The 19,949-nt window shown below is 33.1% G+C and overlaps 1 protein-coding gene and 1 long non-coding RNA gene across 8 annotated transcripts in view; one reads left to right on the top strand and one right to left on the bottom strand.

The window, feature by feature from the left end:
- The window catches only part of Mical (Molecule interacting with CasL), a 146,300-nt gene that overhangs the window by 35,546 nt on the left and 90,805 nt on the right, over nt 1-19,949 (bottom strand). The gene's annotated exons all lie outside the window — the stretch shown is intronic.
- On the top strand, nt 18,405-19,609 carry LOC135846836 (uncharacterized). The gene is made up of 2 exons (XR_010559021.1): nt 18,405-18,593; nt 18,692-19,609. It is a non-coding gene; the product is annotated as an uncharacterized LOC135846836 (long non-coding RNA).

The raw sequence follows: 19,949 nt of genomic DNA, 5'->3' as shown, positions 1-19,949 counted from the left end.
TGGAAAAACAAAAGATAGAAAAATGAAAAACGTAGAATTTGATGAGTAACTATCAACATCATATCTCAGTGATAAAACTCTAAAATCAAATCGTGAACTGGAATAATTTATACGCAGTAACAGAATAATAAATCAGTCTGGTACTAATCAGCAAAACGTTTTATAAAGTGGAAAAAAATCCTTCATTTTTTGCAAGAATATTCGATGCATTCAAATCTATAGAGGTAAGTAAACGAATTCATTGGTAATTATTAATGCTTTAGTTTTTTCATTTGATATTTTTTAATACTGATCACGAATATGAATTTCAGGCATCTAACTCACACATTTTCTTCACATTGGATTGCTGATGAACTTTCAATCAACAACATGGAAATTAAAAATATATTGCAAACCACACTGCTGATCATATTCAGTGCTTTGAGCATATTATCGACAATTTCCGTAATCTGTCATTTATACAAGTTTTTCCGCACCAAAACACCACAAAGTTTGTTGACAAAATACCTCACTTTTTATTGTTTCTTCTTACTACTGATCTACATTTTCACATTATTCTTGGTTGTCTTAGTTGTTTTGATTGTAAATGAGAATGACATACACTCAAAATTGTTTAATATTTCGATGAGTATTGTTTTATGCTTGATGGTGACAACAGCATTCATAAAATTCATTATTGCTTTAGATTTATTCGTGTGTTTTCGCAAAATTGCAATTTACCCGGGAACACCTATTTCGGCTCCTCAAAAGAAAAAATTCATCGTGTATTGCCTTCTCGGTACAATCATGCCTTTACTATACGCATTAATTTCGTTGCAATTAATGGGCACATGGTTTGAAGACCTGTACTCGCATTTTGGACCCTTCGGAATCATGAGACTTATCCGTATCGCGCGATTGCTTTTCATAGTTGGCGCAGTCTGGTATATTCGATCAGTTGGTATGAATAGAAAGGAATTGTGGTCAAAATACAGTCTACATATGCGTATTCTTACAATGCTTGGTGGATTTTCTTCTATAATGAGCATTTCGGAAGTCATTTTAATGATGATTCGGGGTGATTTTCCACAAATCAGTGTGTATTTTGTAATCAACTATTTGGGATACCTTCTAGAAGGCACAATAATTACATTTAGCACCCGTTTCAAAAAAGAAACATTTCCATCTTCAATTGCCGGAGAGACTGAGTTCAAAAAGTTCCCATGTCATGAATAATTTTATGCAGAATTGAATTCGTTCATGTTTTTAAGAAATTATTATTAGATAACAGATGTACATATATGAAATTGTAATTTTAAAATAATAAAAATTTTCAGATATTTTCCGTCATGATTTTTTTTAATGTTAGGTAAGTGCAGCTAATTACGCCACGCTGGCAATTACGCCACTACATCAGTTCTCATGGTAAACGGGTAGATGGCGCCATGTGACGATTTTTAGGTGATTGTACTGTTAAAACCCAAGGTAGGAAAACCAAAAATATCTCCGGACCGGATAATTTTCTGATCTGTGGCTCGCTTTTTCGTAAATTTGATGCCAAAAAAAATCGTCATGTTAAATTGATCACAATTTGGACAAGTGCTGTAATTTGTAATAAGGGCGAAAAAAATTATTGAAGATATGTTTCCTGTAGTAAATTTAATGCCGATTTCAATGCGATAAACAGTTTTTCGTTATTTCTGAAAGTAAGTATCGAAATGTTGGAAAATATACAAAAGTACCAATGTTGAAAATTACGCCACTTTAACAAAACTCTTTCAGGACTTTCACATTTTTGTCCAAAATGCTAAAAAATAATTTTGAGCGATGTTTTTATCAATTTTAAATAATTTTTTTCTGGTGGATGGGGGGATAGTGGCGGAATTACCTGCATATGCTGACGATTACACCACTTTGGTGAATAATTTTCAGAGATGGAGGGGCGGGATAGGTGGAGGGGCAATGGAAACATTTTTTTAAGGGAAAGGTAGCCAATAAGATGCCCAAAATGACAAATGATTTTTACCAATGTTTTCATTGATTTTAAATGGTTGTTGATAATTACGCCACTTTTGTGAAAAATTTTCAGGAGGAGATGGGCGGTATCGGGGGAGGGGTAGGAAAACAATTTTTTTTGGGAAAGGTAGCCAATAAGATGTACTTTGAGGTGGTTCATTCACATTTTTGCAAAAGATGCATTTTAACCCCACTAAATGACCTCAAACCTTAGCATGGCGTAATTACCTGCACTTACCTTTGTACTTGATTGATTTAAATCTCATAATCATAATTAATACTCAATTGATACTCAAATTTTTAGAACCTCCCAGAGCAGATGAATTTAAATTTGTGGATTGATGTGGTAGAAAAACATCAATTTTTCTTATGAATAACGTCATTTGCCATTCCAGAGGCGAATAAATAACATGGATCGACTTTTATACTTCGATAAACTGAAATTTATTCAAATGAAAAATTTCTAACTTTAAATAAAAATTGACAATAAAATTGTCATCGGAGAAAAATCAATAACAATAACAAAAATAACGTTGTTAACGCATCAAATATTTTCGGAGTAATAAACTTATTTCAAAACAAAAATAAGTTCAACATTTTAACTTTTTCAACTTGCTGCTAACCAGCGATATTTACAATCACGCAAACTACGTAAACTTAATCCGCCTGGTGCAGCCACATATTACCGAACAAACAATAAGAAAATTTCGACGAATTTAAATTCTAACAATATTTTCCTAGAATAAAATTTAAAGTGTAATTTACGTACGGCCAACATACAATTGTACAGTGCGTACTCAACGTACTATAACGAAAATCTTTACAATTTTTCCAACTGATACAATATTCATATGGCTTATGAAAATTTTTCTTTTCTTTTTTGGAGGCTTCAAATGTGAAATTTGTATATTCAAAAATGAGAAACAAATTAAACTAAACGGAGCGAGGCGAAAGCTTTTGAAAATTTGAATTTCGAGATGCCTAAAATTGAGGGCGTTTTAATGGGGAAAGTTTATTTTTTGTTTTTTAAAATTTTAGAATTTGAATCATTTTTTTTTCAAGTTAATTTTGAAAAAGACAAGAGAACAGGCTCGAACGAAGCGAGGGCGAAAGCTTTTGAAAATTTGTACCTAAGTACGTATTTTGAGAGGCATAAAAACGATGTTTTTTTTGTGAAAAGTTTATTTTTTGGCTTTAAAACTTGATTATTTTTTAGAATTTTCCATCTTGATTTTGATAAAGAAGAGAAAACAAGCCTGAGCGAAACGAGGGCAAAAGTTTTCGAAAATTTGTGTTTTGAGAAGTAAAAAATGATCCGAAATTTGCATCAATCCTTTTTTTTCAAAATTCCAGGGATTTTGCGTGAAAATTACAAAATTTTGGGACATTTCCCTGACTTTTCCCGATTTTCCAGAGAATGGACATACTGAAACACATTCAAAAATCAGCATAGGTACCAAAGCAATTTTTGGAGGAGAAACCCCCGGTTTTTGAAAAAAAAAATGTTGACCCTAAAAAATCTTCTGTTACTCCACTACCCCTCAAACTGACCTAAGAGGCTGAAAGTTACTTGAAGTTTTTTCCAAAATGTTTGTATTACTCATTGCTTCGATCAAAGTCATTTTTGCAGCAGCATCGACTATTTATTTTGAATTTTTCATGAATAAAAATCCAATTTTTTTTATAATCAATCCAAGTAATCTGTGATGATTTTTGGTTATTGGTAGCATGATAAAATCCGAAAAAAGTGATTCCTCAAAATTGATCCACGAATAAAGTTTTACATATCATTAATAATTTACAAATTATCATTGTGTAAATGATTCGAATCATGGATCACGAATAAAAAATTTTGATCCGGATCAAAGTAACCCTAGATTAGACAAAATCAATCATCTTTGACCATTAAGCTCATGTGAATGGCTATTGGCTATATGAACGTGAAAAAAATTACATTTTGTGGTTCATAATGAAGGTAAGTACATTTTTTTTGGAGGAAAATAGTAAGCAACATTGCATTCAAAAACTCTCTCGCAATCAGAAATCAACTGATGACTCACTTATTTGAAGCAAAAAATTATCAACACATATAACCAAACATTACAGTTACTTCATACTACATAGAAGTTTGACACCAATTCGTGGACTATTTCATGAAACATTCAAAAGTGGGGCATTGAATAATGAAAAAAAACCACCTCATCATCACCCCCCCCCCACATACACACACTCAATTCATCCATAATACCAACGAAAAAAAAAATCAAAGAAAATTCGAGATCAATGAATCACTTCTGAACTTCATCTTGAACTTTCAACAAAAGTAATAAAAACCCGTATAAAATTTCTCATCATCAAAGGATGATGGATAAATGCTTCAAGAGTGAAATACAGATCTATTTAATAGACTCTTTCATGGATATCACTAAATGACTCACCGATTTTTATGCATGCTCACATATTCTACAACTTTCATGATTGTACTCACCTGAAACAAAAGAAAAATACAGTTGAGGATTAGTCAAAAAATTCAAAATTATAAAATTATTGATTTCGCGGTTTCATTTCAACTTATCAGAACATTTAGATCTATGCTCATTTCAGTCAGGACTTAAATCACGGATAAAAATCCACGATGAGCCCGGGGGGGGGGTCAAACTCATCCATTCCATTTTTCACTCTGGGCAAACCTACTTTTGTATTTTCAAAAAATTTAGCCTCCAGTGAAGGCTCAGAAAGTACACAAAAGTGGTCTTAAATGAACCAGAAGATCTTCCCTTCTATCACAAACCCTATAGGTCCAACTTTCTCCAAAATTTAAAGGGCTCATACCCAAATTGCAAATAAATTAATACGAGCATTACGAGCAGTTATCGCAAGTACGAGTACATTCACCTCATTTGACATCCTGACTGGAAATGTAATACGTAGTTTAATGATGAACGCAAGGGAAGTACATTTGCAGAAAGAAGGACGACAATGGTAAACCAGTCAGAGATGACCCCAAAAGATAAAAAAAAAAAAATTGAAAACGAAAAATGAGTAATTTTTTATACGTAATATCTTTATCCTGAAAAATCCGTCTGCGAAACTAGGACGACATTTTTTGACTCATCATAAATCATCATTCGACGAACAGAAATGGTGAAGAGTGATACTCGATTTTTGCAAGAATCGTAAATTTTATAAGTTCAAATCCACATATGGGTAAGTTGAAAACCTCGTAAGTTTTCTTATTTCACTCGATTTTTCACTCATCATATCTAATGAATAATTATATGTTTCATTGTACGATTGTAGTGTATTTCACATTGGATATTTTATACCTACGAGTCACGTGGATAAAAATAAATATCAATAGACAGCATGGGACTAAATGACCAATTGTTAACAATATTGGACATCATATACTCTGTCTCAATCATATACTCGGCGATTTGCGTGATCAATCATTTGTACAAGTTCTTCCGCACCACAACACCACAAAGCCTGTCCACAAAGAACCTCACTTTTTACTGTTTTTTCTTACTGCTGATATACAGTTTTACGCCAATATGGATCATTATGGACAAAGTGATATCACGATTATACGGTCAGATTTCTTACAATATTATTTTACAATTGATGGTGACAACGGCGTTCATCAAACTGATTATCGCTTTGGATTTACTTACGTGTTTTCGTAAAGTTGCTATACACCCGCAAACACCTTCTTCAGATACTCAAAATAAAAAATTCGCGATTCATTGTCTTCTTGGAACCAGCATACCTTTGTTTTATAGTACTTGTACGTTAATTTCGAAACAAGTATCGTTTACAGAGTTTTCGGGACAGTTAGCAATATACGACGAATTTTCGATGATCATGAGAATTATTCGTATCGGACGTTTAATTTTAATTATTGGGGCATTCTGGTATATTAGATCAGCGAGAATGGACAGACAGGAATTATGGAGAAAATACAGTCTGCATATGCGTATTCTTACAATGCTTGGTGGGTTCTCTTCTCTGATAACCGTTGCTGAAGTTATTTTCATGATAATCCAAAATAAAAACGGAGCACTTGCATGGGATTTAAAGGTGCCAACTGGAAAGGTGTTTTTCTGGATATATTATTTGGGGTATCTTTTAGAAGGAGTAGTTATCAGGATGGCACTCACTTACAAAAAAGAAACATTTCAGTCTATTACTAGTACTACTAGTATGCGTGATCAAAGTACAACATAGTGAACGAATTCGAAGCAGGGGGACAAAAAAAAATCACATTTTTCTATTACATATGAATAAAAAGTCTACAGTCTACATGTACATAGAATAAGCAATTATTTTAAGTGAAACATTTTTTATACAACGTCTAGATTGTGCACTTAAACATAGAATATTTTTATATAAACGTTGTTTTAAAAATAATTCAAATAAGTATAAATGAATAAGTTTCCATAAGGAGATGATTTTAAGAAATTTCATATAAAAATATCTTCACACGTGATTAATTAGATCGCAATTATTTAAAAAAATAATTATTCGATAGCATAACGAATTTTTTCTAATCAAATATAAGATGTTTACAAATTTCAACTTTCAATATTTTCCTCATTAATTCAAAGACTCGAATAGGAAGCAAAATATAGAGTATTCCACTACAGATTAACCCCCTTTTCACCAATAACATAGGCAACCCATCCTGATCATAAGTATGAAGTTCCTAAATTTCCACGCAAACGGGAAACTTTTGATTTTTTGGATATTTTTATTATGGAAAAAGCTGGTCAAAAACCCACTCTTGAGGTATCCCCTCCAGAATCGGCTCAAATGTGGATAAACTCGTTAAACAGGTCGAGTATAACGCACAACACGATTTTTAGCTGCCCAATTTCATATTCCGCCTTCTGGAGCAAATTCAAAATTCTGGAGAAATCGAAAACTGCGCTGGAGGCTCCAAAAACGGTTCGAAACTGCGGAAAGTCGCCTCGGGGGGGGGGGGGGGGGGGTTCAATTCTAGACGAAATACAGCAAATCGCGCAAACTTCAAAAATTTCATCGCACTCGGGAAATTTTTGATTTTTGATAATTTTCTTTATGTAAAAATTTGGTCAAAAACCCACTCTTGAGATGTCCCCTCCATAATTGGCTCAAATGTGGATAAACTCGTTAAACAGATTGAGTATAACACACAACTTTATTTTTAGCTGTCCAGCTTCATATTCACGGCTTCTGGAGCAAATTCAAAATTCTGGAGAAATTGAAAATCGTGCTGGAGGCTCCAGAATGGCAGGAAATGGTGGAATTTGGATTATTTGGGAAATTAATATCAGTTTTTGGACTTATTTTGATCATTTTTACAGATCAAGTACGTATTTTTTTTACAAAAAAAAGCATAAATCACCAAAAACAGTCAATTTTGAGTTTTCAAACGTTCGCCAAAAATCGAAACATGAAATTGGGCAGCTGAAAATTTGGTTTGAGGGGTTTTAGACCATGCTCTTTCCAAAAATCGCGATCCCATTCAAATCGGAGCCAGACACCTCAAGATGTTCTCTTGTAAGTGTTTTTTGAATTTTTAAAGATGACCCACCTGGAGGAAAGTTTTGAAAAAATTCACGTTGTTAGACTCATGTCTCCTCTATACATTTCGAGTGAATTCAATATTTTTTATTCAAAACTTGTTGAAGCAAGATTTTTTCCCGAAAAAAGCGTTTTTTACCATTGTGGGCAAGAAGGTGGAGGTGGAGAATTCCTTCGGTACAAAATTTTTTTTGAAGATATCCAACAATGTTTTATAAAAATTTCAAAACTCTGGGGACAGGGAAAATTCATTTATTTTACCTGGGTATTTACCCTTTTATATGAGTAAGAGCTATAAAATGTTTAAAATCGTAATTTCCAATTCCAAAATGAAAATTTGAAGTTTGGCAGTTGGGAAATTCTATACAGATTTGATCTAATGATTTGAAATTTACCAAATACGTATTTCGTCAGTGAATTATTTGGTATTCAGCATGAATTTTACATTTCACGGAAACACGAAGATAAATTGTTGAATCATTGTGATTGTAACAAAAAAGTGGGGACAAATCACCATTTTATCACTAGGCACTAGTATATGTATGCACTCGTAATGTATCTTTGTGATTTTAAATATTAAATCCAACTATAGCAAAACATATTGGTGTTCGGAAAAGATGGACAAATTCACGAGTAAATCATAACTCCACAACTAAAACGTCTTACTAAATAGATAGAATTCATACATATACAGGAAGAGTAAGTAAGTATCTCTATTTAATTTTTTTCTCTTTATTACATCCTTCGCTGATCATGCTTATAAATTAATCATTTCATTTCCATTAGATTTGCACAAGACAAGTATCAAAGTTCAAACAACAAAATGGAAACTGAAAATGTGGGCAATATGTTCAACATTGTATTCCTCGGTCTGAGCATAAGCTCGACAATTTGCATAGTCATACATTTGTACAAGTTTTTCCGGACCACAACACCACAAAGTCTGTTGACAAAATATCTCACATTTTACTGTTTTATCTTGCTATTGATCTACATTTTTTCATTCATCGTCATCATCATGGATATAAAGCATTTAAGTACTGTTTTAGTCTACTCGTATTATTGGAAACTTGTCATTATCATTGTACACTTAATGCTGACGGCAACATGCATCAAATCCGTGGTGGCTTTGGATCTATTCCTGTGTTTCCGTAAAGTCAATATCTACCCTGGGACACCTTTTTCGCTAACTCACAATAAAAAGTTGATTATTTATTGTCTCCTCGGTGCAAGTATACCATTACCTTACACCATAATCTCATACGTAAATACAGATTTAAATATTAAATACGTTTGCTCTAGTTTTGGACCATTTACAATCATGAGAATTATTTGTATCGCGCGTTTATTTTTCATTTTTGGTGCATTTTGGTACATTAAATCATCTAGTGTAAATAGAAAGGAATTGTGTGTAAAATATGCTTTGCACGTTCGCATTCTTATAATGCTAGGTGGATTCTCGTCTGTAAGAAGCATTTTGGAAATCATTTTCGTGATGATTTTGAAAGATGATAAGCGTCCAGATTCTGAAAATTTAATAGAAATTATGTGTCTCTTGGTGTTCATAAATTATTTGGGATATCTTTTAGAAGGTGTTGTTATTACAATATTACTATTACTTTCATTCAGAAAAGAAAGATTTCAGTCTCCCACAATCGATACATCTGGTCGACAGACTACCGTAGTATATAGTTCACAAAACTTGGAACAATCACTTGGGTAATTCATTCACAATATGATAAAATAGTTCGTTTTCATCATCAATTTGAAGAATCATTTCCTTTTTGTGAACACATTCTGAGCCTGCGCAATGCATTGTAAATCTTTCTACATTAATGTTTTCTAAGGTAGCGTAACATGATTAGGTCTGATCCGGATATTCAATGGATTCAATTTTATCTGGCCTGATCTAAACACATTTTTACTTCGATTTAGATCGGATTTGTTCAAGCCAACCAAATCATATAATTATTTTTCCTATTTATAAGCTGTATATTCTAATCAAATCTATTTTTGTAAAGTGGCATTATTATTTGGTAACATTAAGCATGTTGTGCTGATTATTGAATAAACATTTAAAAAAATTTTTATAGCGACTTCTTCATTACATGTAGGGACCTAACGCATTGATAAACGCCAAATTCATATCTTGGACACTTAAATTTTTCATTTGATGCTTTTGAGTGTTTTGCAATTCATAAATAATTGGCGTTTTGGCATCTCCAAAACCCAGCAACACTCAATACACCAAGGGTAGCGACTAGCGAGGGAGAAAAATTTTCAATTCGAAAAGTAACCGTTCAAACAATAACTATGGTAAGTATTTTTTTTCTGTTAGATTTAATATTAGAATCTTAAGATTTTTCTTAAATAAGTAACACGTTGAACTTATTCTTTTATAGAGTAACATGTGCAGGTTGGTTCCCATGAACCAATCTGCTATACACATTACATGTTATATCAAATCACCAAGTCATGCGGCTTTCGATGTTTAAGACGCCTAACCAGCAAACTAGTATCTAACAGTTGAATTGCCTCTGGGGTTGATGCGCATATGAAGTCGTTTCTCATGCTTTGTTGCAAATTCTCTAACAACTTTATCTACCCATTTTATCTCAAGATCCTTATGAAGTGCTTCATTTATTTGAAACCATATTGCACTTGCACCAGTCATTGTTCAGAGAGTTTTATTTTGAACTGTTCAGATGATTTTATGATTTGATGCTTTAGCACATCCCCATAACTGTATCCCATATGTCCACACAGGTTTGATTATCATTTTGATAAATTAGCCTTTTACTCTCAATCTTCATTTTTGAATGATATCCAACCAATACATTTGGCGGAGTTTCAGGTTGATTTGGGTTTTCTTCCAGAGGCAAGATGAATACCCAGGTATTTTGCAAGGCTGGCAACTAGAATTTCATTCAGTTTAATGTAGATTGTAGACTGTGTACTAAACATCACATTTTCTCTTAGCAAATCGTCGCCCTAGATGCAAAAGCTCGTATCTCCAATTCTGAGATCACACCTTGTGTAAACCGTTCTTTTTGCACTGTAGCGCTCCCTCTCGGACTTCACTGCTCAATTAAAAGGTAGGCATGAGGGATGGTACCCCTCATACCTACCTTTTAGTTAAGCATTCAAGCTCTGTTGTTTGGGCTTGGGATGAATGAACTGACAAAATCGCTGTGTCATCAGCAAACATTGCAGTTTCAGTTTCTTCTGATGTTGGTATATCAGCTGTGCACATTAAATATAGAATTGGTCCCAGAACACTACCCTGAGACTCTCCTGCATTAATTGGATGCTGAGTAGGTATGGCATCTTCATTGAACACCCTGAATAGGTACTTTTTCTGTAATATAGAATTTCAGCAAACTAACGCAATTTCCTAGTAGGATTTCTACAAGTTTTGATTGGAGACCTTTGTACCATACTCGGTCAAATGCTACTGCTACATCAAGAAATTCTGCAGAATTGGCAACTGTTATCAAAGTAGCCATCATCTCGCACCTTGGGAGTAATTAATAAGGTTACATCTAGAAAAAAATTGAATCTGACATTTTTGCATTTTTGGGGTTTGTATGACCCCCCTCAACCAAAAAATATAACACTTTGAGTTGGGTACATTATCTAGATCTTGTAAAAATGCAAATGGCTTAACTCAAAATCTCAACAACATTGCAAGTTGTTTGGAGTTAAAAGGGTACATCTCAAAAAACTCCGCTTTTTTTGAGTGATTTGTACCAAATGGAATTTTTTTTTTAAATTGATCACTTTTCAGAAAAATGAATTTGCACATAATGAAATTTTAGTTTTTTGAGAAAAACTCAAAAACTAAGCACTCTAGAAAAAAAACTAACGACATTATGTCGATTGAAAATTTAATTCTCTACAACTTTGTTCACATGAAATTTTTTTTGGGCGCTTCCTTTCGCCTCCAGATCAATTTTGATGAAAAGTTATAACTCAAAATGTTTTCCAAATTGAAGATTTTTTGATCAAAACTTGTTAAATAACCTCCCCTCCCCCCATAAACCAAAAAGCGTTTTCTGCCATTTTAGGCAAGGAGGTGGGACGGATTTTCTTTTTCACAAACGTTCATAAAAATGTTGACAAAAAACAAATAGGGTATTATTTGGGATTTTTGAGAATCAGAATTTTTTGAATAATTAGACCAGCCCGAATAAATACAAAATAATAATAATTAGATATAATTGTCGTTGTCGAAAATTCGAATCGTTGATTGAATATTGAAGGTAACAAGGTACCACATTTCATTCATCATTCTGTTGGAGATGAGCGTAAGAACATTTTCCAAACATACGTTCTCATTCTACTTATGATGTACTTGCTGCTGAAAAAAAAAACATTCGCTTGGTATGTATGTAGTATATTGTATTTTCTCATATTTTCTGACTTCACCAATAGAGGCTGATAATTTACAGGAGAAATAGTTCTCTTTACACGGCACCAGACAGCGTTAGTAGGTAATAGGTATCTAGGTTACTGAAAACCTGAAAACATAATGATGATGACGATGATCCTAGGTGATTTTAATAGGGTTCCCCTTGGTGGGGGAACCCTAAAAATCGTCATTTACCAGGCATTAGTATATTGTGATGCATGTACGAGACCTATGTAATTTTGAATATTGAATCCATCTAACGAAACATACATATTTAGTGTTCGGAAAAGATGTACAAATTCACGAGTAAATTATCATTCCACAACTAAATTGTCTTTAAAAATGTGAAAAACCATGCTTCTTATTTGTAAGAATAACTAAATACGAGTAAATAAAATTCATACATACAGGAAGTGTAAGTAAACCAATTTTCAAATATCTCTATTTATTTATTTATTTTCATCAGATCCTTTGCTGATAATGCTTATTGTACATTACATATATTAACCATTTCATTTCCATTAGGTTTGTACAAGACAAAGACAGTAGAAAACAACAAAATGGAAACTGAAACTTTAGGCATTACGTTGAATATTGTATTCCTCGGTCTGAGCATAAGCTCGACAATATGCATAATCATACACTTATACAAGTTTTTCCGGACCACAACACCACAAAGTTTGTTGACAAAACATCTCACATTCTACTGTTTTATCTTACTATTGATCTACATTTTTTCATTCATTGCCATCATTATGGATATACATCATTTAAGCACTGATGAAGTCTATTCGTATTATTGGAAACTTGTCATTATCATTGTACACTTGATGCTGACGGCCACATGCATCAAATCCATGATTGCTTTGGATCTATTCCTATGTTTCCGTAAAATTACCATCTACCCTGGGACACCTTTTTCGCCAACTCATAATAAAAAATTAATTATTTATTGTCTCCTCGGTGCAAGTGTACCATTACCTTACACTATAATCTCATACATGAAGACAGGTTTAGATATTGAATATGTTTGCTCCAATTTTGGACCATGTACAATCATGAGAATCATTTGTATCGCGCGTTTATTTTTCATTTTTGGTGCATTTTGGTACATTAAATCATCTAGGGTGAATAGAAAGGAATTGTGTGTAAAATATGGTTTGCACGTTCGCGTTCTTATAATGCTAGCTGGATTCTTGTCTGTAAGAAGCGTTTTGGAAATCATTTCGGTGATGATTTTGAATGATGATAAGCTTCCAGATTCTAAAAATTCAATAGTAATTATGTATCTCTTCATAAATTATTTGGCACATCTTCTAGAAGGTGCTGTTATTACAATATTACTCTCATTCAGAAAAGAAAGATTTCAGTCTCCCAAAATCGATACATCTGGTCGACAGACTAAACAATCACGTAGGTAATTCATTCGCGATGTGAGAAAATGGTTCATTTTCATCGTCAATTTGAAAATCATTTTTTTGTGAACACATCTGCGCCTGCGCAATGCATCGTATTTCTACATTAATGTCTTAAGTAGCGTAAAATGATTAGATCTGGTCCGGATATTCACAGGATTCAATTTTATCTGATCTGATCTAAACAGATTGGAGTTTGGTTGAGATCGGATCTGCTCAAGCCAGTCAATTCCTATATTTTTTCCTACATATATGAGCTGTATATTCTAATCAAATCTATTTTTGTAAGGGGCGTTATTATGTATTTGGTAACAATGAACATGTAACTATTGAATATACCTTTCTAAAATTTTCTATAGTGACTTCTTCATTGTACGTAGGAACCTTACTCATTAATAACTCATTGGGAGACTTGAATGTTTAAATAATCATAACTCTTATTTCAGAATAAGTGCGTGATAACTTTCTGTTTGAACAATAATCAATGACCCATTGTAAAATTTTTGTTCAATTTTGCATAGAATTACCCAAAATAGATATTGAAAAATTGTATACTATACTGTAAAGGCCCATATCGAAACTGGTCTTGACATTTAGATGCTGGGAATATAATAAATATTGGCACGACAGAAAAAGTGATTCGAACGACAAAATAGGGTATTTTCAACGACAATTGTTGAAGATGGTTCACCACGACAATTTACAATTCGATTTCATATATAACGACAAAAGAAATGTAATCCACGTCCAAATAAAATTTTGACTCCCAAAAAAATCCTCACCATAAAAGTTTTTCCAAAAAAATAACGTGTAAAAAAAATTGTAAAAATGAATTGTAAAAATGGAAAGTCCTTTATTTTTTAAAAAAACTCCTTTTTTAAGTTGAATTTAAAAAAGTTTTGCGTTCCAAAAAAATTGATTTATTCTAGCAGAATTGGTAAAAATTGTGAAAAAGTTTTGTTTTTGGTCAAAATTTTCAAAAATTGTCAAAAATCTTTTTTTTTTGCAGAATTACTACAAAAATGTTGCTTTTTACAAAACTGCAAAAAATTTTGCTTTTTTACCAAAAATTGCCATAAGTTTTCTATTTTTTGAAAAAAAATTTCTAATCACGCGTTGATAGAGCACCTCGGAATGTTTTGCTAATCGGCAAAGGAAAAATGTTATGAGAGATTTGATGATAAATTTCACATGAGCGTGACGTATTCCATGGAAAATGAAGATAATCGTCATACATTGGGTAGTGATAACAAAAAAATTGAACAAAACACGGTAAATTTTGATGAATAATTTCCATTTTGATACCATCGATAACGAAATTGACGCACACGTTTGTTCGCAAAAGCTAGACTGATTTATAGATGCATTAGTACCATAAATTATTATCATTTCATAAATGGAACTCTCGAAAAAGTGAAAAAAGCTGATTTGTTTTTTGCGAAAATAATTATAAAAATTCAAAAGGGTAAGTAAGTAAACGAATCCATGAATATCTATATGCTTTATTTTATACATATTTATATTTTTTTTCGTTATTTCGCTTGTGTAGAAGATATGTAGATACCTGTACTTCTTTCATTTCAGACTTCTGATCTACTCATTTTATTCCAAATAGGTTTGTGTAATATCAATCAAAAGAGTGGGAATGGATACACTAACGACAATATTGTACATCATATTGATTGTCATTCTCATATTCTCGACATTCTGCGTATCAATCCATTTGTACCAGTTTTTTCGGACCACATCAACTGCACACAGTCTGTTAACAAAGTATCTCACTTTTTATAGTTTTTTCTTATTATTGATCTACATTTTCACATTCGTCTCTATTGCTGTGAACCATGGGGACTTGGCAGAATACGACAGTACATGGGATCCTTTAATTATATGCTTGATGGCAATCACAACGTGCATCAAATTCATTATTGCTTTGGATCTATTCCTGTGTTTTCGCAAAGTTGCCATTTACCCGGGAACACCTTTTTCATCAGCTTTTCAAAGTAAAAAATTTGTAATTTATTGCGCTCTTGGTACCAGCATACCCATAATTTACACATCTATTTGGTTCATAAAAATGGGTGTGGATTTAGATCCTTTATATTATCATTTAGGACCATTCGAGTTCATGAGAATCGTACGTATCGTGCGTTTATTTTTGATATTTGGTGCATTCTGGTATGTGAGAACTGCTAATATCAGTGGACCGCAGGAATTATGGTTAAAATATAGCTTGCATATTCGTATTCTTACAATGCTTGGTGGATTCTCTTCAACAGTAAGCATTATAGAAGCCATTTCATTGATGTTTTCCCGAGACACAACCATAGATGTGAGTTTTTGGATGCACTATGTGGGATATTCTCTGGAAGGTGCGCTTATTAAGATATTGCTTGCACCCAGAAAAGAAACATTTCAGCCATCCACTACTGCTGGATCTGATCAACAGGCTGCATATCATGCATGAAAACTGAATGCACCAATAAAATCATTTTAATGAAAAGGTCTACACTCTACATCTATCATTTTTCATCTAATGTCTAAGTATGTAGTATGTACTCGTAATGATGAAATATTTTCAAATACTTATAACTGAACAGTGATTAATAAATCTTAAGTTTTTATTTAAAATGTTTTCACAAAGAAGTTGTAAGTTGTGAGAGAAATATACATGTTTTGTTTTTCAGAACATAACGAGTTTACTTTATTATAATTGTCGTATCAACCAAATAATTCATCCCAAGCATTGAAAACTCAACCAACAACTCCTATTGAGGTAAAATTATACTCACTGAAAAAGCATGTCACCCACACCTCAGAACTAAATTTTGAGCTACCGAAGTTGATTTTACGATTTTTGACGAATTTTTGAAAATTATGGAAATAGTCGATCGATAAATTAATTTTTCATTATACATGCTACGAAAATGTAGCATTTTACCCCCGTTTACCCACCGCGAAAATACACTTTTTCCTACTGTGATTGAAAAAATTCCTCTTTCCGTCTCTAGGGATGGAAAAGAAATTCTTTTCCGTCACACTGTGATGGAAAAGAATTTACAATATATTAGTCAATGTGAATTCTTTTCCATCTCTAGGGATGGAAAAGAATTCTTTTCCATCCCTAGAGATGGAAAGAGGAATTTTTTCAATCACAGTAGGAAAAAGTTTTCACGATGGGTAAACGGTAGTAAATATGCTCTATTTTTTCGTAGCATTTATAATGAAAAATATCTTACAAGATAGTAGTCAAAAGTGAATGAATTCTTGTCTCGTGCGTTGGCTCCACTCGCCTTCGGCTCGTTCCGCCAATCTTCGCACTCAACAAGAAATCATTCACTTTCGTCTACTGTGTTGTAATATACTATTCTACAAAAAAAATTAAGATATTATAGAGATGAAAATTTGAAAATTAGATCAAGTCAAACACCAGTGTAATCCCCCCCCCCCCTTTAGGATCAACGTTGACTTTTTTCCAGCAGACGTTTTAATCAACTTTGGCAGCTGAAAAGTTAATCATATTCTAAACCGACTAAGGCAAGTAAATTGCAAATCCGAAGAGACGAGAATCTCAAATTTGAAACAAAAAAATCCAAAATTGTCACCTTTTTGCCACAAATTAGGTAGGTACTCAAAATTTCTTTCACACCTTCAAATCGACCCTTCTCTCACATCCACGAGAGAGGTATCAAAATTCACACAAAAATTTCTGAACCAAACAAAGCTTGATCGAGAGAGCCTAGAGAAATGTACCATGAGCCAAAATTTCCAGAGTTTAAGTGCTTTTTTGATTTTTGGTAAAATTTGAAAATTGAGTCAAAAATGAGAAAATCAAAATTTTACAAAATTGACTGGCCAAGTCCATTGGAAACAATTTTGAAACGTTTTGAGCAGTTCTGGAGCCTCCAGCAATATTTAAAATTTGCAAGCTGGAAAGCCGAAATTCACTCTGCCCCTCTCAATTTCAAAATGTCGAGTCGACTGGACGTGGTTTCGAGTTGTTTTGGAGCCTCCAGCGACTTTCTAGAAATTCCTGGAGCCTCCAGTAGATTTTTGAAACTTCAAAATTTTCACATGATTTCACTAAATCAAGTCCGGAAGCCAAAATTCATTCTACACTAGACATGCTGAGTCTACAGCAAGTGGTTTGAGGTTGTTTTGGAGCCTCCAGCAACTTTCTAGAAATTCCATTTTCAGGGTGTCTAACAAAACTCCCCAGACAAAAAAATCATGACTTTTTCATAACCTATTTTTAACATTTACGCACTTGTCAAACAGGGTTGCCATTTTTTACAGGATCAAAAATTAGGTATATCAATTTTTCATTTTTCCAATTTTGGAACAAATTTTTGATTTTTTTTTTTCATTTTATGGGCTTTTTAAAAAATTTTCAAGCGTGTTTCGAACAAAATTCATGACTTTTTCATAACTTTTCATGATCGTTGGACACCCTGATTTTCCAAAAAATAACAAAAAATCTCTCATTTTTAACCAAAATTTAATTTTTAAAAATTCACCAAAAATCTAAAAAATAATGCTTTTCAGCAACTGAAATTTTGGCTGGTGGTACATTTTAATATGCTCTTTCGATACAGCTTCATCCGATTTACAAAATTTGAGTGGGAGTTGGGCTTGGGGTACCTTAGAACCATTTGTTGTTCAAAAAAAAATCAGAACTTTTCACAGAAGTGAGGTAAAAATTCCAAAAGTGTTCAAAAATCACACGATATACGAAAAGTAAAATTTTTCACTTCCAAAATAGGTATTCTCCAGGATACATCGATGAGTATAACCGAATCGAAAATTTGTCGGGAAATATTTCAAGCAGTACTCACGTCAATATAAGGGATACATTTTACAATTTTTCATTTGACGTAACAATTCAAAGCGCGATGAGTGATCGGCGATAAATTTTATACCCGCGTTTAATTTTCTGCCGGAAGAAAGATAATATTTGAGTATTTAGTGATAATAACAAAATTAACGTTGAAAATAAAATGGTACGTTTGATGAGTCAATTTTAGTACACTTATCACGTCCTCATAGAAAAATTATCATCCCGATCCGCAAAAGTTGGAGAAAAAATTACGCATTATTAGGTAATTATTGTATTGCTTCACGCTCCGTGCAACCAGAACGCTTCATATAAGGAGAAAAATGGTATTCTTATCCAGCGAGAATAATTTCATAAGTTCAAATCCATAGAAGTAAGTAAACAAATTTTCAAAGATATCCATGCTTTATTTTTTCATCGGATCTTTCGCTGAATTATGAATTCGTACTTGTATTTTTCTGCTTACATTAGGCTCTCTCATAAAACTCTTTGTGATGTCAACCAACGACACGGAAAGCGACCATTCATCTCACGATCATCAGTTCTGGACTATAACTGATATTATATTCGTTATCCTGAGCATATTCCCGACAATCTGCGTGATCATTCATATATACAAGTTTTTCCGGACTAAGACGTCACAAAGTCTGTTAACCAAATACCTTACTTTTTATTGTTTTTTCTTACTGTTGATCTACATTTTGACTGCGGTAAAGGCATACTGGAATATTTGGCCTACATGTATCATACTTATGATATATTTGATAATGGTATCCGCATTCGTCAAATTTATAATGGCTCTCGATCTATTCTGGTGTTTTCGCCAAATCGCCTTCTATCAGCGAACCCCTTTTTCGACCACTCATAATAAAAAACTTATTGTTTACTGTCTGCTTGGTGCTGGTGTACCATTACTTTACTCGGCGATTTGGTTCAAATTATGCAACCCACGAGAACATGGATGCGGTACAATAAACTCGTATTTTGGACCATCCGTAACAACGAGAATTATTCGTATCGTGCGTTTATTTTTGATTATTGCAGCATTCTGGTGCATTAAATCTACTGGTATGAACAGACAAGAGTTATGGTCAAAATCCAGTCTGCATATTCGTATTCTTACAATGCTAGGTGGGTTTTCTTCCGCCATAACAGTTCTGGAAATAATAATTTCGATGACGATACAGGATAAATTCGATAAACACTGGAAGGATGATCATTGTATGGAGAATGTGTTTTTACGAATAAACTGGTTCGGGTGTATTCTCGAAGGAGCGATTATTCGGATGTTACTCGCGTTTAAAAAGGAAACATTTCAGCCTGTTTCTAATACTATGAACATCCCTAGTTCATCGATTGTACATATATAATTCGTGGAAGAGCCATTTTTTGAACAAAAAATCATTATTACTAAGATAGCGAATTGTATATATGTATGTACTATGTATACCATGTAATTAGCAAACAATTATAGATTTTCATGAATTTTGAATTATGAATTATGATACATTCAATACGCTAACCTATCATCAAAATAATTCTACGAGGTGTTTCATTCATAAGTAATCTAACCTCTTTCCATCTAATAAGTAGGCAACTCACACTAACAAGGGAACCGTCTCAAAGCGTCCATTTTCGATTTGAACGGGACCACGATTTTTGGTAAAAGCGTGGTGTGGAACTCGGCTACCCAAAATTTCAGCTGACCTGCCTATTTGATTTGATTTGA

The sequence above is a fragment of the Planococcus citri genome, chromosome 5, assembly GCF_950023065.1.
Source record: "Planococcus citri chromosome 5, ihPlaCitr1.1, whole genome shotgun sequence".
In the NCBI taxonomy this organism is placed as follows: domain Eukaryota; kingdom Metazoa; phylum Arthropoda; class Insecta; order Hemiptera; family Pseudococcidae; genus Planococcus; species Planococcus citri.
Note: the sequence above shows the minus strand (reverse complement) of the source record. Positions and strands in the feature narration are given on the sequence as shown.